General features: G+C 44.7%; 4 non-coding genes across 4 annotated transcripts; 1 reads left to right on the top strand and 3 right to left on the bottom strand.

The window, feature by feature from the left end:
• Window positions 1–1,133: 1,133 nt before the first annotated feature.
• Trnak-uuu (transfer RNA lysine (anticodon UUU)) lies at window positions 1,134–1,206 on the top strand. Its single transcript has one exon. It is a non-coding gene; the product is annotated as a tRNA-Lys (tRNA).
• A 1,173-nt stretch (window positions 1,207–2,379) lies between these two features.
• Trnaf-gaa (transfer RNA phenylalanine (anticodon GAA)) lies at window positions 2,380–2,452 on the bottom strand. Its single transcript has one exon. It is a non-coding gene; the product is annotated as a tRNA-Phe (tRNA).
• A 2,916-nt stretch (window positions 2,453–5,368) lies between these two features.
• On the bottom strand, window positions 5,369–5,441 carry Trnak-uuu (transfer RNA lysine (anticodon UUU)). Its single transcript has one exon. It is a non-coding gene; the product is annotated as a tRNA-Lys (tRNA).
• Window positions 5,442–9,698: 4,257 nt separating this feature from the next.
• Window positions 9,699–9,771, bottom strand: Trnaf-gaa (transfer RNA phenylalanine (anticodon GAA)). Its single transcript has one exon. It is a non-coding gene; the product is annotated as a tRNA-Phe (tRNA).
• Between the last annotated feature and the right edge of the window lie 11,327 nt (window positions 9,772–21,098).

The raw sequence follows: 21,098 nt of genomic DNA, 5'->3' as shown, positions 1-21,098 counted from the left end.
AGGGTTTGGTGTGTGGTGAGCACTGTAAGAGAAATAGAATTTCTTGTACGTTGAGTTTCCGAGGCCAATTCCGCCGCTTCCCCACTGAAGTCTTCCCTCGCTCCATTCACTCAAGGACAGCTCGGCAGTTAGTCATTCGGGTAGTTTCCGTCCTCAGGTCCTCAGAACAGAACCTAGCTGGAACGGAAGCCAGACCCGGGAAGGCTGCGGTGGGCACAGCGGCAGGGTCTCCCCTAGCCCTTCCGGAGCTAACCAACCAGCCCTGGGGGATGTCTGCTAGCTCAGCCAGACTTTCGCAAACCGCAGGAGATTCGAGAGTTGGTGGGAGAGTTTGGTAGGTTGCAGTTCGGGTTACTGTAGCAAGTCTGTGCTACACAGTAACCCTTGATGTCACCAAGAGAGTCCCGCTCTGGTTCACTCTGCTTTACTCCCGCCTTCGTGAAGCAAGCTCTCCCAGCCAGACATGGAGGTCGGTCCAGAGGTTAGACGGCAACGTGTCCGAGCCTCGTAATTCCGGGGAGGCTGACCCCCAACCATGCAGCGTCTCCCCCCCCCCACAGGGTGCAAGGTGTTAGCCTTCTCAACTGATCTTAGGATCCCATACGTTTGTATGAGAGAACTACCAAATTCTATTGTGATTTATCCAATACGAGCAAAAGTCCCTCAAAGCGGGTCTGGGGGCTTCGAGTTGCGGTCAGTCCAACCCCACAATGCACCGACCGAGCCTGGGTCTTAGCAGACCCGAATTAGCAGAGATACTGGAACTCAGCATATGCTCAATAAATATCAAATACAAACCGAACCTCAAATCATGCATCCCTGCTGCTCCCACAAGGCACTTTAGGACGCCTCAGAAAACAAGACTGGAATTAGAAATGTCTCCACCAGCTCCGGAGACCAGACCAGAGGGTCCAAAACTCCCGGGAAGTGTTTTTCGGAGGCGCGCGCACGAGGGTTTCTTAGTAATTTTAGTCTTCAAACTGTACATGTGATGAGAGAAAGGAAGAAAGACTTGATTTCATCACAAGCTTGCTCGCCGCAAAAGACTAAGGATTTTCAACTATTTGCAAAGAATTTGGACTCTTGGCCTAATTTTGACTGTGGATATTCTAGAAAGAATATTCTTGCCAAGAGCCCGGATAGCTCAGTCGGTAGAGCATCAGACTTTTAATCTGAGGGTCCAGGGTTCAAGTCCCTGTTCGGGCGGAACTTGTTTTAGATACTCATGTTCCAGTATAGCTAAACAAGAGTCCTTCAAGGCAAGGACCTACCTGCTACTACTACCTACCTACAACTCTGAAGAATGGTTTAAAAAATTGAGATCAGACCTCATTTGCTTGCCTCTTGCTTTAAAAGTGACTGTTAGATGACATTGTGGACAATTTTTGTGTTCAAGATATCCATAAGTATATAACCAGAAACATCTCACATCTACCCTACCATCACGAAGAATGAGTTCTGATACCTCTTATGAAAGGCGAAGCTTGGAAAGCGAAGTACTAAAACTGCATTTCTGATAGAGAAACATAATGTATAGAACACTTTCTTAGCCAGATTCCCAGTGCTCTCTGATGGGCCCTGACTTAGGACACTTGGCTGTGGAGGCAAATGCTTTCAAGACTGTCAAGTCTGTCACTGAAACCTGCAAGCTTAGCAAAGAGACAATATGGGGTGGCGGTTTGGGGACAGACCAAGACGAACAACAGTTGGTACGGCAGACACATGTTCAAGCTATTTTCGGAGCCAAACCGCCATCTCCGTGAATTCAGCTTTACCCACTTGCGAAAGACTATCACAGCTGTTCTGCTAGAAGAGGGGCCCGGGGAGGGGTCGTGGCATCTACACCTGAGTTCCCAGTCGCTCTTCCCCACTGGTCATGTGCAATTTTAAGCGTAGCCTCAGAGAGGAACTAGAATATACAGCTGGAGGGGATTGGTGAAGGGGACTCCACATACCCAGCCATAGGGAAGCCATCATCCAGGTGGGATTCAAACTGGTGGCTTCTTTGGGGTCACCCACGCTCCTGCCCATAACCCCTCTCCGTGATCTGTAAATAACCCTAATAAGCTCATGGGTTTCCCGGGATGAACTATGATGTAATCAATTTTTGGTTTGTCATTGGAACCTGAGAAGGGGAAGTAGACTTTGACAAGGCCGCTTCCCCAGGGCAAACCGTCCATTGACTTCCACCGTAAAAGGTCTTGAGCAGTCTATTACTGCCAGAACCACATCTTCTAACGACTAAAAAGAAACCACAGTCTCTTTGCTTGTTTGTGTCTCACATTCCCAGAGATGATCTTTGTCTTCACAACACTAACACTGACTGTTTGAACTGGAATTGGGAAGAAACGCCAGACTCCAGAGACAAAAAGACACTCTTGCTGAAACCCGGGATCGAACCAGGGACCTTTAGATCTTCAGTCTAACGCTCTCCCAACTGAGCTATTTCAGCGGAGGTATAAGGGCTTTTCACCCAGTCCAAGGGAAATTTAAAGGAAAAAAACAAAAAATTTAGGTTGACTTTACCTCTAAGTTTTGAATCTTTACCTTCACTTTTAGAGGCGTATGGTTTCTAGTCTTTCGTTTTGCGAACAACGAGAAAATTAATTCCTACCAAGGCTTGTTCTGCCGCGTCCCCGGTTACCGTCTCATTTAGTTCACAAGGTTTCTCTAGTCCTAGTCAGGGTCCCAAAAAGATAGGGAGTACCTGGTGTGTATGGCAAGGCCTGAAGTTCCCATTCAACTCTCACGTCTTCCGGCAAGTCTACGCGATCATAACTCTTAACGGAGTAACCAATTTGTCCTCAATCATCCAGATCAGCCCGAGTTCTGAAAGGTCAGGGTCGAGACAACTTCAGTGTTTAGTGTGTCGCCTTTTGGAGAAGGGCGCATGCAAACCATAGCTGAAAGCGGACAGCAGAAGGGGTAAGAAGGAAGCGGTGCCCTGCACCAGCCCAGCCTGAAAATAATGGGAACGAAGAACGAAGAGTTCCAGTTGCCCAGCGTGGACTAGTTTGCACTTTCCAAGGGTGTCCCTGAGGCAAAGGAATCTGGGTATTTGCTGCAGGCACCTGCTGTTTCTCTGGGTGCCTTCTCAGCCACGAGATCCACGTTCGGCGATGATGACTTTGTATAGTTTTTGTTGGATATTGCAACTTATACGTATGTGCAAGTTACACAACTTCATACATATATGAACTGCGTTCTGATTACTGTAACCCCTTAGCCTGTCTAGCCTCCCTGGCAGCCCTCCTATTAATTAGGCTCGTGCCCACATTCATGTCTGTTGTGTGTGTTTTGGTTGGGTTTCGGTTTTTGAGACCTACTGACTTTAACCAAGGCCATCTGTGTGATGTTTAAGAATCCTTCATAGTTTAGTGGGCGCCTGGGTGGATACACAACTGAAGACCATGAATGCCCTTCCCTTCCCCAGAATCCACCCTGCTGGCCCCTCTTCTTTGAATGAGTGGCCACTGCTGTTCATTTAACACATAACCTCGCTGCTATGGGCCTATGATTTTAGGTATACTGTGTACATGTTTCTTTGAAACTATCCCTTACCCGTTTCAACATATGTTATTATTATTATTATTATTATTATTTCATCACTAGATTAAAAGCTCTTAGTAATTACCACATACACCTGCTTGCCTTTAGACTCTAAGCCTTGAGTGCATTCCGATCTCGTTTGATCACGGGCTTATGAGATGGAAGCCGGGCTAATTACTCCTTTACTTCTGAGAAGGCTTCTTTTAGTGAGGAAGAGGAGGTCGTTGTGAGGTCGGTGTGGACCCTGCGGGAAGCATCCCTGTGAGGGTGAAGACCTTGCCTCTCACTTGAGCTCCACCTCCATCTTTTTTTTAATTATTATTTTTTTTATTGAGCTCTACATTTTTCTCTGCTCCCCTCCCTGCCTCTCCTCTCTCCCCTTCAACCCTTCCCCAAAATCCCCATGGCCCAATACTCAGGAGATCTTGTCTTTTTCTACTTCCCATGTAGATTAGATCTATATAAATCTCTCTTAGGGTCCTCATTATTGTCTAAGTTCTCTGGGATTGTGATTTGTAGGCTGGTTTTCTTTGCTTTATGTTTAAAAACCACCTAGGAGTGAGTACATGTGATAATTGTCTTTCTGTGTCTGGGTTACCTCACTCAAAATAATGTTTTCTAGCTCCATCCATTTTCCTGCAAAATTCAAGCTGTCGTTTTTTCTGCTGTGTAATACTCCATTGTGTAACAGAGGATTCTAAAATGGCTGAAAGACACTTAAGGAAATGCTCAACTTCCTTAGTCATCAGAGAAATGCAAATCAAAACAACTCTGAGATTTCATTTTACACCTGTAAGAATGACCAAGATCAAAAACACTGATGACAACTTATGCTGGAGAGGTTGTAGGGAAAAGGGACCACGCCTTCTTTGCTGGTGGGAATGTGAGCTGGTACAGCCCTTTTGGATGTCAGTGTGGCGATTTCTCAGCAAATTAGAAAACAACCTTCCTCAAGACCCAGTAATACCCCTTTTGGGTATATATCCAAAGGATGCCCAATCGTGCCACAAGGACATGTGCTCAACTATGTTCATAGCAGCTTTGTTTGTCATAGCCAGAACCTGGAAACAACCTTAAAGCCCCTCGACAGAAGAATGAATAAAAATGTGGTGCATTTCCACCTCCATCTTTGCACTTCCTAGCTCACCGGGACATTCTAGGCTTTTCGGGGGAGGCTTACTTAACTCCCATCCAGAGAGGAGGAGGTCGACTTCATTCCGTGTACCACCTGAACCAAGGGAGACTCAATATTTGTTAAGCAAAGGATGGTTTCTCCTCCCAGGGAAAATTGCTTCACCTTGGGGAACTTGCACCCAAACTTTTTGTGTTTACCAGTCAATTTCTTAAAAATCCTGCAAGAATGTGAATGAGAGTGTATGAATTTATCGTAGGTGTGCGCTGGCTTTTCGGATCTGTCCCAGCCCAGAAATGCACTCTCCATTACGATGACCCCTTTCTTCCTTCCACTAACAAACAACTCTACCTCGATTTCAACATCTCGCGGTAAGCATGGGCACACTTCGGGGCAGGGGACGTTTGAGCTGGTGTGAAGAGGAAAGTTGTTCTAGGTGGGGTTTCAGTTTCCAGAGATGCTTCTTTTCCTAAAAGCAGGCTGGGACGATGTAGGCAAACCCGAGACAGCCACCCGTGGGGCCGAGGGACAGTGTCTGTGTCTCCGAAACTTTCTTGTTCCTTCCCAAGTAGCCACGAGGCTCGTGGTGTGCTCGCCAGGATTTTTGCATTTTTTTTTTTTTTAATGACATGATGTCTGATACCCTAAAATGAGTAAGCCTAGTGATTTTCTAAAAGAAAGCAGTAGCGCCCGAACAGGGACTTGAACCCTGGACCCTCAGATTAAAAGTCTGATGCTCCACCGACTGAGCTATCCGGGCCCACGAGATGTCATCCTGGTTCAGTATTTGAAGACTCTTACCACTTCTCTGGAACGTACTCTTACATAAAATTGACTTTTTTGTGTGTTTAACACAATAGTCGGGCACAGATCACGTGAGAGTGAGAGGGAAGCAAAATGGATTATAAAATGTAATGATGCAGTTGCTTACCATCTGAATACAGATTTCTTAAACATGCCCCCTTTCATTTAGAGCCTTGTTCCTTTAGCCGTGAACCCCGAGTTCTGCAAAAGTATGTGGCGGGAACAAAAGCCGCCCGCTAACAATTGCCACACTACGTGTTTGTTCCCCTAAACCCAGAAAAAAACAGGCTGAAACCAATGGTTACTGCTGTCAGACTGCCCTTTCATCCAACACACGACTTTCAATTCCCCATCCCGAGTGCCCCAACTCAAAAAATACAACCACAAAACACAATAGCCGAAAAAAGCCGCGCCACGAGTCGGAGTAAACCCTCCCAATCTAACCCCCGCCCCCGCCCAGGGCCAGCCTTGCGCACGCGCAACTCCAACCCTCGGTACTCTGCGCCCACCCCCATCTTCTCTGATACCACAATATTTTATTTTTACAGCAGACCCTGCCACAACCCTTCGGCCCTCTAGGCCTTTGCTGGTAGGTGCTCTTCCCTTGCACCTCCCTTTCGGTTCTTTCCTTATCCCCAAGCACCTGGAAAGGAGGAAGAATTATCCCTGTTTTGTGCGTTCTCAGATGACGTTCTTTGAACAAAAGGAAAAAGCAAGAAAAAAATAAGCAAGTGTATAAACACGTGCATTTCAGAGACACGAGAGATATACAGACTCGGGATGGGTGATTCTTCAAGTGGCTCAAAGTTCCAGTTTGTATAGCACCTTCAACAAGAAAAAATAATAATGAAATATTTTCGGATGAGTGACAAGATAAAGGAAAAGGACCTTATGTCTCCAGAGCAACACATTGTGAGAAAGCAAATACATAGGAAATTAACAGTAGATAAAGGTAGTTAAGAAAGTCTGTTGTGTAGATTCCTCTGGTGCCATCTGCAAGCTGGTAAGAATTTAAAATCGTCTTTAGTTGACTAATCTTTGTCCTTCAAGATAGAGGGGAGGGGGAAAACCATTTGTGCACGGGTGTCCTGCTAACATGCGATTAAAGAAAAGGTAGAAAGTTTTCCGTTGTATTGTCTTCTTAACTTTCTAGGACTCAGACTTTGCGCCAAAGTGGCAAGCTTGGGCATGGTGTGGTCTCCTCCCTAGCACACCCTGGAGTGCCATCTTCTCTGGGGTGCCCCCTGTACCCAGCTGGCAAAGCATCATCCGGTAGAGTGGGTGGATAAAGGCATCTGAACTATGCCTTGCGAGTTGAGTGAGGTGACTCAGCTGTCCTCTCTACCCTTCTTGCTTGGGTCCCAGGTGCTTCTCACAGGTGTCCTCCCTCCCGCGGGGGCAGGGGAGGCACGACTGAAACTTGGACAGGGCAAAAGTGTATGATTCCCATTTTTACTAAAGAGCCCAGCCTCCCTCTTACCTGTGTATAAAAGATGCTGAAGCAAGCTGTCAGGTTGCTCCGGAGAAACAAAACTGAATGGCTACAGTTAGAGACAGAGATGAAAATAAAAGAGACAGATATTTTTTAGAACGTAATACAAGTACAGGTTCAAAACCTGTCGGGGCCCAAACTTCTTCAGTCGCCCTAACTCCTGGTGCTGACAGACCTGGGCTCTGCTCAACCTTGGGCAGGGAGGCGTCTTTTGCAGTGGACAGCGGTCGATGGCGAGATGTGCAACTGGTCACAGAGCTGGGAATAAGAGACTGCGACTGCTCAGCTAAACAGGACGTCTACATCAGCCCCACCATCACAAACGCTTAGGGAACCTTGCAAAACAGGAGTCAGAAAGAATGTTAGCGCCACAGGACGAGGAGGCGGGGTGTGGCTGTCTTTAAACCTGACCTGGCTATCAGATTCAGGAATGTGCTACAGCTGTGGCTACCTACTCAAGGCCTGCACAAAATCAAGCCAGCCCAAATCCCTTCACAGATAGATAGATGATTTCCAGGCCCCACACCGTACTGGAGTTATTGGCGGTGGATAGTTGCTGGAGGAGAGAGAATCGAACTTCACTGAGAATGTGACCACTGGGAGGTTTCCCACACCCATCCACGTAACCCACCAGACTAAGGGGAAAAGAAAAAGACACAAAGAAAAAAAGAAAGAAGTGAGAAGTTGAGATGGGTACGCTGGAGGGCTATGAATGGAGTTGGAAGGAATAAGCGGGGATAGATACGATTATATTTCATTGCATGTATATACTCTATTCCCAAAAATTAAAAAAAAAATGCTAGGCAGTGGTGGCGCACTTGGGAGGCAGAGGCAGGCGGATCTCTGTGAGTTCGAGGCCAGCCTGGTCTACAAGTGCTACTTCCAGGGCAGGTTCCAAAGCTACAGAGGAAACCCTGACTCGAAAAACCAAAAAATGAAAAAGAAAAAGAAAATCTATAGGGCAGGGTGACAGACTTAGTATCTGTGAGAGCTTTGATGTGACGAAGCAGTCTCGATTCCAAATGAACACAATGGGCAGCCAGCCAGAGATTCAGGCAGGCAGGGATCTTTCTCATTAGAAGTTCACTTTTGCTCTTAAGGGTTTCAAATGACTGCACGGAGCAAACTACAATATGGAGACTAGTTGGCCTTGCTCAAAGTCGTCTGATTTGCATATTACTTACAGCATCTTTTTTAAATTACATTTATTTATGTATGGGGGGTGGGCAAACCCACATCCCACAGTGCTTGTGGGAAAGCCAGAGAACTATTTTCAGGGATCAGTTTTGTCCTCCCATCAAGGGGATCCTGGGGAATGAATTCAGATCCTGAGGTTTGACCACAAGCACCTTTACCTGCACACGCACACACACGCACACAAGCACCTTTACCTGCACACGCATGCACGCACACACAAGCACCTTTACCTGCACACTCATACACATGTACACAAGCACCTTTACCTGCACACGCATGCACGCACACACGCACACACGCACTCACACCACAATAACGTCATCTAGATTGGTGTTTAACCAAATAAACCAATAACCCAGCACTGTTTTCCAATTCGGCACCTAAAACTACTCATAGCCCACGTGACACCCATCCTTCCAAGCTTGAACTGTGCAGTTTATTAGATGATCATTTTGGTTTGTTCTAGTGTTTGGTTGGTCATTCCTGGAGTTTCAAGTCTCTGACCAAAGCACACCCTTCCTCTCAAGAATCTACTGACGTGCTGGATGAAGCCCCACATCATCTAGCCTCTTGGCAATTAACAAAAGAGCAAGAGTCGGTGTGCAGAAAGTTGCTGGTTTTGCTGTTGTTGTTGGTGGTGGTGGTTTTACCATAGTGTATCTCCTTAGAATGTGAGGCTTGGATCTCAGTGGTGTCCGCGCCTGGCTCAGCCTGGCACCTGTCCACATAGAAAGCTCTATTGACTCCTCTGAGCTTTGCTCCGTTGCCTTCTCCAGCGGCTGACTCATTGGTTTGGTATTAAAATCCATTCCAAAGCCTTCAGAAACTCTTGTTTCCCACCGCAGTTCAGAACTGTGCCAGCCTCTAGAGGCCTGGGCAGGAATGGAGTCTGTGGAGAGGGAAATGAAGCGGAGGTGGGGGTGGCTTTGTGACCCAATCAGGTCAAAGATGCAGATATACTTGTAAAAGCTGTGACGCAGTGAGGCTCAGCTGGTTCTCCCTCTTAAACTCAGTTCATCTTGAGTGCTTGAGGTCTGGGTACAAGGTGAAGTCGGAGGACAGGAAGCTGTATAATAGAGGTTTTCAATGTAGCAGAAGAAAATATATTGCATTCAGTTACACAGGAATTCCACGGAAACGACGACATTTGTATTTTCTGTGCAAAATTTGGGACAACGATTATTCTAAAGGGTTATGTCTCTGAAATTCACATTTATTTACGTGTGCTGTATTTGGCCTGAAAACGCTAGTGTGACCTGAACCGGAAAAGGATCCCTTCATTCCCCCGTACTCGATCCACCATCTGCTTGCGGGTTTTGGTTATTGTTATCCCAGCTGGACAAACGCCGTGTGCTACACTCTTCATGGAGGAGACTTAGCTGAGTACAAGTCAGGGCACACTAACTCTACACTATACAAAAACGAACACAGGAACACATATTAGAGTAAGAGACAGCTCAGTTAACTACATACAAAGATCTGCTAAACGTGAGTCGTAGTCTAGGTGAAGCCGTATAAAATCACTGCCGAAACCCGGGATCGAACCAGGGACCTTTAGATCTTCAGTCTAACGCTCTCCCAACTGAGCTATTTCGGCCACAGCTGAGAGGACCTTTTAACTTGTATAATTATGAGAAAATACTTCTTCATAGTCATAAAGCAGGTAAGTTCAGCTAAAGGCTGGGTATTCACAAGCCTCACAAAGGCGATGACGCAAGGACTACCTGGGAAGGATTACAGCTCAAGTGAGTTTTTTTTTTTTTTTTTAAATTATCCTGCAATTTGCTTCTCTGTATTAAAACTACTAGTGATTGTTCTTGTTTTGAGACAGGATTTCTCTGTGGAGCCCTGGCTGTCCTCAAGCTCACTCTTGGTACCAGGCTCACCTCGAACTCAGAGATCCGCCTGCTGAATGATTTTTTTTTTTTTTTTAGTTAAATACAAAGAATGCTTTAATGAGGATTGAACTAGAGCTTCATGCATGCTAGGTGGTGCTCTAACACTGAGCTACAGCCCCAATTCAGCTCATGAATTTTTGAGTTTGAAATTCATGGTAGTTACAATTGTGTGCTTTATTAAGGCACAGCATTGACCGGATGGGCACGACACCAGCTCAGTAGATCACCCCTGCCCCAGATGTGATGATGTAGAACAACATTGCAATGATTATATACACATATACTGGTATTTTGAAGGAAGCAAAGGTCAAGATGTGACCTTATTTTATTTTAATTTAGTTTATTTTAAGTTTTAATTACGATGCCTAAGAGAGCCATGAAACAAAAATGCCTCTGGTCTGCAAGCCCCTTACCCGAGGACAGAGAGTTCCTGAAATGCTGGAGGCTGTTGTGTAGGGGAGATAGCAAACCACGTGTTTTCACTCCCCTTAACAAGGTTGTGGGAGCCATCTGCATCAGATGTGCTTGAACACACGTGGGCAGGAAGTTCTCAGGCAGATTACACAGCAGAGGTACGCTTGCCATTGATTGGATGTAGCCTACAGGTACATCAGAATGTATGCTTACCCCTGATGAAAAATACGGTGAATTATGGGTTTTCCTTCTTAAACCGCTGTCAACTGTGATTCTGAGCCATTTCCCAGGAACCTGTGTATGAACCTGACCAGAGTCCACTCACTTGGCCAGTATTTAAATAAAACTTGCTTCAAATTTGGCTTTAAATTGTAGTAGTGGGGGCTGGAGAGATGGCTCAGTGGTTAAGAGCATTGCCTGCTCTTCCAGAGGTCCTGAGTTCAATTCCCAGCAACCACATGGTGGCTCACAACCATCTGCAATGAGGTCTGGTGCCCTCTTCTGGCCTGCAGACATACACACAGACAGAATATTGTAAGCATAATAAATAAATAAATATTTAAAAAAAAAAAGGGGGGGGGGGCTGGAGAGATGGCTCAGTGGTTAAGAGCATTGCCTGCTCTTCCAAAGGTCCTGAGTTCAATTCCCAACAACCACATGGTGGCTCACAACCATCTGTAATGAGGTCTGGCGCCCTCTTCTGGCCTGTAGGCATACAGACAGAACATTGTATACTAAATAAATAAAAAAATAAAAAAATAAATTGTAGTAGTGGTCTTATTCTCGATCAGGGTGATTAACAATTTCTCTTGTAGAGTTTTTGCTTTGTTTTTATAGATGCCATCAATTTGAATGTCAGAAATAGTTACAAAATACTGGGAAAAGAAGGCAAGGCCGAGAATGTGAGCTGCCCTGAGTGTGATTCCTAGTGATCACACACACACACCCTCAACATTTGCAAACTCTTCACATGATATAGACTTTGCCTGTTACCTCAATAGCAGTTATAGATACTTGAGAAATTGACTTGGCTCTGACCCCTTTCAAACTCTAAGAATCAGCTATGGATTAAATATATCCCTGATAGGCTGGTTCTATCCCACCTGACACACATTTCATAGCTGTACTTTCCTAGTATGCTTTTAATTTAAAAGTACCATAAGGCTAGTTAGATAATCCAGGGTTTCATAATAAATTCATCATAAGAAAGGGAACATGGGTTTATTGTAACTTCAAAAGAAAAGATTACCTTGGTTTAGGGTTTGCAAAGACAAATTAGAGAGGGATTCCAGATTGCCTTTTTTCTTTTTTCCAAGATAGGGTTTCTCTGTGTATCTTTGGAACCTGTCCTGAAACTTTCTCTGTAGACCAGGATGGCTTTGAACTCACAGAGATCTGCCTGCCTCTGCCTCCCGAGTGCTGGGATTAAGGACATTTGCCACCACCACCTACCTAGATTGCCTTTTTCAAGAGAGTGAGAGAAACAGATTCGACACAATGCCCATCAAAATCCCAGCAAAATTCTTCAAAGACCTCGAAAGAACGGTACTAAACTTCATATGGAAAACTCGGGATAGCCAAAACAATCCTGTACAACAAAAGAACTTCTGGAGGCATCACAATCCCTGACTTCAAACTCTACTACAGAGCTACAGTACTGAAAACAGCCTGGTATTGACATAAGAACAGACAGGAGGACCAATGGAACCGAATAGAAGACCCGGATATCAATCCATATAATCTTCTAACACCTGATCTTTGATAAAGAAGCAAAAAATATCAAATGGAAAAAAGAAAGCATATTTAACAAATGGTGCTGGCATAACTGGATATCAACATGTATAAGAATGAAAATAGACCCATATCTATCACCATGCACAAAACTCAAATCCAAATGGATCAAAGACCTCAACATAAAGCCAACCACACTGAAGCTTATAGAAGAGAAAGTGGGAAGTACACTTGAACGCATTGGCACAGGGAACAACTTCCTAAATAGAACCACAGCAGCACAGACACAGAGAAACAATTAATAAATGGGACCTCCCGAAACTGAAAAGCTTCTGTAAAGCAAAGAACATGGTCAACAAGACATATTGAATTTTTCAGGAAAATGGATGGAGCTAGAAAACATTATTTTGAGTGAGGTAACCCAGACACAGAAAAACAATTATCACATGTACTCACTTATAGGTGGTTTTTAAACATAAAGCAAAGAAAGCCAGCCTACAAACCTCACATCAGACAGAGGTTTGATCTTCAAAATATACCAAGAACTCAAGAAATTGGACACCAAAAGATCACATAATCCAAAAAAAAAAAATGGAGTACAGACCTAAACAGAGAACTCTCAACAGAGGAATTTAAAATGACTGAAAGACACTTAAGGAAATGTTCAACATCCTTAGTCATCAGAGAAATGTAAATCAAAACAACTCTGAGATTCCATCTTACACTTGTAAGAATGACCAAGATCAAAAACACTGATGGCAACTTATGCTAGAAAGATTGTGGGGAAAAGGGACCACACCTGCATTGCTGGTGGGAATGCAAGCAGGTACAATCCCTTTGGATGTCAGTGTGGTGATTTCTCAGCAAATTAGGAAACAACCTTCCTCAAGACCCAGTAATACCACTTTTGTGCATATATCCAAAGGATACTCAATTATGCCACAAGGACATGTGCTCAACTATGTTCATAGCAGCTTTGTTTGTCATAGCCAGAACCTGGAAACAACCTAAATGCCCCTCGATCGAACAATGGATAAGGAAAATGTGGTACATTTACACAATGGAGTACTACATAGCAGAAAAAAATAACAACAGCTTGAATTTTGCAGGAAAATGGATGGAGCTAGAAAACAATTATCACATGTACTCACTCATAGATGGTTTTTAAACATAAAGCAAAGAAAGCCAGCCTACAAACCACAATCCCAGAGAACTTAGACAGCAATGCGGACACTAAGAGAGACTGACACAGATCTAATCTACATGGGAAGTAGAAAAAGACAAGATCTCCTGAGTCAATTGGGAGCATGGGGACCTTGGGGGAGGGTTGAAGGTTGCAGGGGAAAGGCAGGGAGGGGAGCAGAGAAAACTGTAGAGCTCAATAAATATCAATTAAAAAAAACAAAACAAAACAAAAAACAACCTTCTATATATACACTAAAAAGAAGTTTGCCTCCCTTGTGAGAGAAAAAAGGGGGAGAGAAGAGCACATCTGAGTTCTGGGGCTGCCACGCCTCAACTAGATGTTGTCAAGGTTTTTACAGACCCAGCAGTCTTGTTTAAACATCTCTATTTTGATTTTTCTAGGTAGTTGTGATGGGAAAATCCTGAAATAATGCCCACCTAACCAACCCTCCAAATACCACACCACCAGCAAAACAAACTATATAACCAATGGGACCGTTAATACGATAGGGTTTGCCTGTTATGGTTACGTTAGCCTACACAGCACATCTGACTGTAAAATATGCAATTGCCTATTAGTCATAGAGGGCTCTGGGATGCTTATCTTGATGGTCAGATTGCTTCCATTGAAAGATGCCTACAGGGTTAGTAAGCACCCTTCTGAGGAAGTCCATGAGGTTGTTTCTAGAAGGGATGAGATTGTGGGGACTTTGACCTAACCACTGGTTTAAGCAATTGAAAGATTCAATATTGAAACGGGTCGTTAGGTAGTGGAAGTTATGGAAGTTGTGCCTAGGTGGAAGAAATGGATCTCTTGGGGTAGGGGATTAGGGGCATTTCTTAGCCCTGGTCCTTCCTGTTTTCCTGGTTACCTAGTTCCATTGTATTCCTTTAGCAATGATGGTCTGGCTTGCATCTGGCCCAAAGCCAAGGAACCAGTGACCCATGGACTGAAATCATGGAGTAAAAGAAACCCTTCTCTGCCTTACTGGTTCTCTCTGGTGTTTGTCGTAGCAACAGGGTATCTGCCATAGCAACAGGGAGTCTGCCCAACAGGGTCGTTCAGCCACACATGGAAGAGACTCAAGTAAAACAAGCAAGAAGCGTGTAAAGTTCCCTGGCTTGAAGCTGGAGTCCACCTGGTAAGGAATGCAGATAGGCCCTGGGATGAGACTGGCTCCTAGCTGACAGTCAACAAGGAGGATGGTTCTTTGCTACAACAAGAAACTCAAGGATGCTAGCAAGGATGCCAGTCTGGAAGGATCTTCCGTGACACGCCTCCAGAGAAGAGCTCAACACGGCTTCTTTCCATCTCATGAGACCCTAAACAAAGAATCCAGCTCTAGCCGGGTGGTGGTGGCGCTCGCCTTTAATCCCAGCACTCGGGAGGCAGAGGCAGGCGGATCTCTGTGAGTTCGAGACCAGCCTGGTCTACAGAGCTAGTTCCAGGACAGGCTCCAAAGCCACAGAGAAATTCTGTCTCGAAAAAAACCAAAAAAAAAAAAAAAAAAAAAAAGAATCCAGCTCTATGGTGTGATTCCTCACCTCCAGGACTGCGTTCTTAAACAGGCCTGGCTTATGGTAATTAGGTGTGCGGCAATGGAGAGCCACCCTCTGCCGGCCGTATAGACTTGACGTATGCAAGACCAAAAGTGACTTAAATCACTGGCCAAGTGATTATCTGGCATTCAGAGTAAACCAATTTCTTCGTAGTCATATTTTAGATATAATGACACTAATTATATCATACAATCATTACATCTATATTAGCCTAACCCAATTTCTCAGGTGAATCCAAATCTCTGCAGAATATCGTGTGCTGTAAATCTATATGTTTGTTTTTAGAATTGGCCAAATGATTTAATCTGTGGGTTTTTTTTTTAGTCTCCCTTTCTCAGTTCTTAGATTACATAGAAGAACCATATTTAAAATCATTTCTCCAACCAGGTCACCAGGGTACATGCCTGTCTGTAATCCTAGCATTTGGAAGGTGGAGGAGGAAAGATCAGGAACTCAAGGTTATCCTTAACTATGTGGTGAAGGTAACCAGGGCTATGTAGAAAATTGGAGGCTAGTCTAGGCCACAGTAGACCTTATCTCAAAAAAAAAAATGTTTTTTGATATCTCCACAGGTACCTCCAACAAAGCATACCCCCAAATGAGTTGTTTCTCTTTCAAAGTCCTTTCCTTTTTTTCAAATTTTTCTCTTCTGTGTATTGGTGCTTTGCCTCTATGTATGTCTGTATGGAGGTGCCAGATCCGCCGGAACTGGAGTTTCAGGCAGCCATGAGCTGTCATGTAGGTGTTGGGAACAGAACCCCGGTTCCCTGGAAGAGCTGCAAGTGTTCTTAACTGCTAAGCCACCTCTTCAGTCCCACTTTCTTTCTTTTATTTTATTTTGGAGTTCAAACTGGCCTGGAACTCATTCCATATAGACCCGGCTGGCTTTAAACTCACCCGTAGTCAAGAATGACCTTGAATTTCTGATCTTCCTATGTTTGCCTTCCTAGTGCTAAGACTAAAGGTGTGAGTTGCAATGACACAAATTATTATTTTTTTTATGTATACATGTTTATAGCGCAGTGTGGGTGTGTCTATGCTGGGACAGGTGCCTCTAGAGGTCAGAGAGCATCATATTCACTGAACTGGAGTCTAGGCAGGGATGAGCTAGGGATAGAATTCAAGTCCTCTGCAAGAGCAGTGCAGACTCATAAGCACGGAGCCATTTCTCTAGTCCTGAAATTCATATTAGCATCTGTCTCAGCTGGGGTTTCTCTCTTTGGGATGAGACATCATGACTAAAGCAAGTTGAGGAGGAAAAGGTTTATCTGGCTTATACTTCAACACTGTACTCCACCACTGAAGGAAGCTGGACAGGAACTCAAACAGGGAAGGAACTTGGAGGCATGAGCCAATGAAGGAGTACTGCTTACTGGCTTGCTCCTCATGACTTGGTCAAACTGCTTTCTTATAGAACCCAGGACCACCAGCCCAGGATGGCACCACCCACCATGGGCTTGGCCCTACCCTATCAATCACTAATTAAGAAAATGCCTTACAACAGGACCAAATGGAGGCATTTTCTCAACTGAGGTTCCCTCCTTTCAGATGTCCCTAGTTTAGGTCAAGTTGACTAGCCAGGACACCTGATCTTTCATCTAACTTTCCCAGGTCAGGGAACTGCAAACCCTTTCCCCCTTGGCTCTCTAGTCACCCGCCATTCCACAGGCTGTGCACCCACTTAGAATTCCTCTCCAGCCTCTTAACTGGTCTTAGTCATAAATGGGTTTCTACCTGAAACTCAATATCCTGCTTTTCATTAGTTAACAAACAAAATTGCCGGGTGGTGCATGCCTTCAATCCCAGCACTCGGGAGGCAGGAGGATCTCTGTGAGTTCGAGACCAGCCTGGTCTACAGAGAAACCCTGCCTGGAACAAAAACCAAAAAAAAAAAAAAAAAAAAAAAAAAGCCAAGGCTTCTTCTAACAGGGCATGAAGCATTTTGGGCTAGGAGGGCATAACCTCCAGCGCCTTGTTTAGTATTCTTTTTTCTTTTTTTTTTTTTCTTTTTTTAAACTTGAGGACAATTTCACTAGAGCTTAAGAGAAAAACAGTACAATTTAGGTGAGAATACCAGGAGAGGAAACGGAAAAAGTTAGGCCTGGAAGGCAGGGTGTGGTGGCACATGCCTTTAGCCCCAGCACTCAGGAAGCAGAAGCAGAAGGACGTCTGTGAGTTTGAGGTCAGGGTAGTCAGGGCTACACAAGGAAACCCTTTCTCAAAAAGCAAACAAACAGGAGGTGATAGCACGGTCTTTAATTCCAGCACTCAGAAGGCAGAGGCAGGTAGATCACAGCGAGTTTGAGGCCAGTCGGGTCTACCAAGTGGAGTTCTGGTACAGCTAGTGCTGTTAAACAAAGAAACTTTGGAAAAAACAAATAAAAGCAAAACAAAAGCTAGACAAAGTAAAGAAATAGAGACAGCTTATTAGAAAAAAAAATTCTCAGGAATGGAAGCTAGTGAACTGAGCAAAGAGCCCCCAAGGCTAGTAAATTTCTTGACCGTAAACTAACAATGCATATAGCCAATGCCAGCGTGCTTGTTTGGACCTTGCTCTTGCTCTTCCTCTTTGTCTATGCAACACATTTACACAACCCTTTCCCTAATGCCTACTTAACTTTGCAACTCACGGCTCAAGTTCTTCTGGTTCTAGAAGCCTTCTCTGACAGGCCTCAATTCACTTTCTCCCAACTCCCTACAGGCTACAGTGCCTCGTACCACTGGCCAAACTTGATTGCAATTGGCTGTTTACCTAATCTCTTTTTTGCTATTTGTATTCCCAATCGGTTAGATAACAGACTGGGGTAAACGTACCGAGAATGAGGGTGAGTGAATGAATGGCTGAGAACATTCCTAGCCATCTCCTAAAATGAACTTGTTTTTTAGTAACCTTGAAAATCACCTGGTCAAGCTCAGAGGCTTCTCCGGGTTATCTACGGAAGAATCTGAGTAATTGACCATGGTGCGGGGATCAAACCCCAGGTTTTGATATACTCAGTGGCACTCTAGAACGACAGACACCCACAGCCTTGATATACTCAGTGGCACTCTAGAACGACAGACACCCACAGCCTTGATATACTCAGTGGCACTCTAGAACGACAGACACCCACAGCCTTGATATACTCAGTGGCACTCTAGAACGACACCCATAGCCCTCGAGCTCTTTAGGTTTTCTGCTTTAAAGGCCCCCCGTTTGGCCACTCAGCTCCTTTCCTGAAGGAACAAGGAACCAGAGCAGTTTGAAAGGGTAGTGGACTCCGGCTATGATAGGTGCACCGGAAACCACACAAGGCTCCAGACGGTTCCAGTGGGTAAGGAAGAGTGAGGACAAGTTGTGTGCTTCATTATTTACTTATTTGCCGGGCTCTCATGTTGTTAAGAATGTACTGGAGCTATCCTCCTCCCTCCATGTCCAACGGCTAGGATTCAGAGGTGTGTGCCACCATACCCGGAAGTCTGAATTTAGGAATTTAGATGTTCATAAAATGTACTTTTTTTTGTTTGTTTTTTTCGAGACAGGGTTTCTCTATAGCTTTGGAGCCTGTCCTGGAACTAGCTCTTGTAGACCAGGCTGGTCACAAACTCACAGAGATCCGCCTGTCTCTGCCTCCCGAGTACTGGGATTAAAAGCGTGCAGCACCACCAACTGGCTGAAGTATACATCTTTAATGAACAAAATCCAAAGATTTTCTGTACTGCTTTTTAAAATTTTATTTTACTGACCCTGTAGAGGAAATTCTTGATGCATATATGGGTTGAACAAGTTTGTGGGACTTTGTGTGTGTGTGTGTGTGTGTGTGTGTGAATGCAATGACTTTTTATAAACAAGGGAAGAGAAGCGCCTAGGTCATCATGTCAAGGCTGTTTTCTCTACTACTGGCTGTAGGAATGAGCCTCCTTTGAGATCTGGTTAATAAGGGAGTGAGGACCTTGACCTTGGCACAGTACTTGGTCCTCGGGAGAACTCCAGGATATTGGAGTAAAGTTCAGCAGTATTCTGGTGTAAGCGTTCTCTAGTCCTCTCGTTATCACTACACAGCAGTTCCAGAGCTTGAGAGTCTCCAGCCCTCGCTCCTAATTCCTTCAGTGTGGGGGTGGGGAACAGTGGTTGTCTTTCTCCTCAGTGTCCTCTCTTCTCTTCCCACACGATGGATTTCCTCTGCTGCTTTTCAACTGTGTAGAAATGAAGGCTGGAGAAGACGGATATGATAAACGCCGAAGTCATTCTAACTTACCTAAAACAGCATGGTGAACCATCTCTGTGACGAAAGTCTGTAATTCCCCTAAATTTGGGGGACTTTAAAGGTCCGTGAGTGCAATGGTTTTAATTTTTGCTGAGCCATAATGTTGAATCATGTTGGATAGACTATGACCCTCAGATCCATATCCCATCACATTAGTAGATCAAAGAGGGATCGTTACACGCTGTGGCTGTTTGATTGCCCCTAATGTTGGAATTAAATTATGTAACAGTGCTCTAGATCTCAGCACAGGATTGTTATACTTCGTAACTACTGCAGGGGTTTTCACCTTGCCAGAAAACAAAATAACAAACCTTTACAGCAATTTAACCTTCAATCTTGTAACAGTAATCAGGCAAATTGAACAGGCTAAGTGGTCTAAGAACCTGTTACAAAAACAATTGCTGACAACACAGCTAGTTTTGTTGACATGAATCTGAAAAATCCAGAATCCTGGAGGCTGAATTTCTAGGATGTTCCTTGGGGCAGGGCCTTAAAAGAAATGGCACTAGCCCTGTGAGCCTGCACAGACAGCAGAGCACTTCAGCAGCTGCCTGTGACACAGGCAGAAGAGGTCGCAAGGAGAGTCGAACCATTTCCAAGCCAGTTATCCCCCTAGGCAAAGGGTAGTTAAGAGAGGTCATAGCCACACCCAGATTTGAATTCCAACCCTAACTAACCAATCAGCTCTCCGTGCCTGAACAAATTGTTTTCAGGGTCCTTTTTTTTTTTTTAATCCACCGTCAGAACAATCCTAACTCTTGAAAGTTGTGTGACCAAGGAATGAGTTCCTCTCAGCTCTCAGTACTCTAGACTCAGGGCTCCTCATGGATGCTTTGCTGCATTCTCTGACATGGCTTTCTAGGCCCATATCCTACTATGCCTGTCCTCTTCCAGAGCCTGGATTTTGCAAAGGAAAAAGTAAAATGTTGTCATTGCTTGTCAAAGGTCTTTTTGCTTTTGAGGCAGGACCTATGTCTCTGGTTGGTCTGGAGTTTGCAATCTTCCTGTCTCCCATGTGATTGCCTACACCAGCATTCCTGGCCTTTTATTTGTCTGAAACTTGAGTTCCTGGGCTCAGGAAATCAGCCCCAGCCTCCTGACTGCTGGAAGACAGGTGTGCCCCTTCATTTTGAAGGTCTTTAAAACAAAGTACAGGGGCTGGAGAGATGACTCAGTGGTTAAGAGCATTGCATGCTCTTCCAAAGGACCCGAGTTCGATTCCCAGCAACCACATGGTGGCTCACAACCATCTGTAATGAGGTTTGGTGTCCTCTTCTGGCCTACAGACATATATGCAAACAGAATAGTGTGTCCACAATAAATAAATAAATATTTAAAAAAATAAAACAAAGTACAACTGCGTATGTTCCCAAAGGCTGGGTTTGAACCCACACAGCAAAAAGCTAAGAATTTCGAGAATTCAACTTTTACTAGATCCCCTTGCCCCCCAGGCAGGGCTGGGATTACATTCAGGCCAGGCAGGACCGTGCTAGGTAAACCCTCTTGCCCCTAAGCTATAGCCTCATCCCTACATTTCTGAGGGGAGAAGGCCCAGAATCAAAACTATTAGTTATGTTTCCCTATGCTAAGACAGTGGCAAAGGTCACACTACAGGGTGTTAAGGCTATTCTGCTCATGAGCCTAGACTGATACTGAAGAATTGAAATCTAGGAACTTGAGAGACGGCTCCTTGCAAGAGGCCCTCAGTTTGGTTGCCACAACCTTTCCACACATTCTTCTGGCTTCTGTGGTCACCAGAAATGCACAGATCACACACACACTCACTCATCCACATACCATTTCCAAACAGAATACGTCACCACTGGCCAGGTCTCCCTCTCTTCACCACTATTTCCTACCTAGTAGGAGTAGAAGCAAATCAGACAATA

Source organism: Microtus pennsylvanicus, chromosome 5 (assembly GCF_037038515.1).
Source record: "Microtus pennsylvanicus isolate mMicPen1 chromosome 5, mMicPen1.hap1, whole genome shotgun sequence".
Classification (NCBI taxonomy): Eukaryota; Metazoa; Chordata; class Mammalia; order Rodentia; family Cricetidae; genus Microtus; species Microtus pennsylvanicus.
The sequence above is the reverse complement of the archived record's forward strand: the minus strand, read 5'-3'. Positions and strand labels throughout refer to the sequence as shown.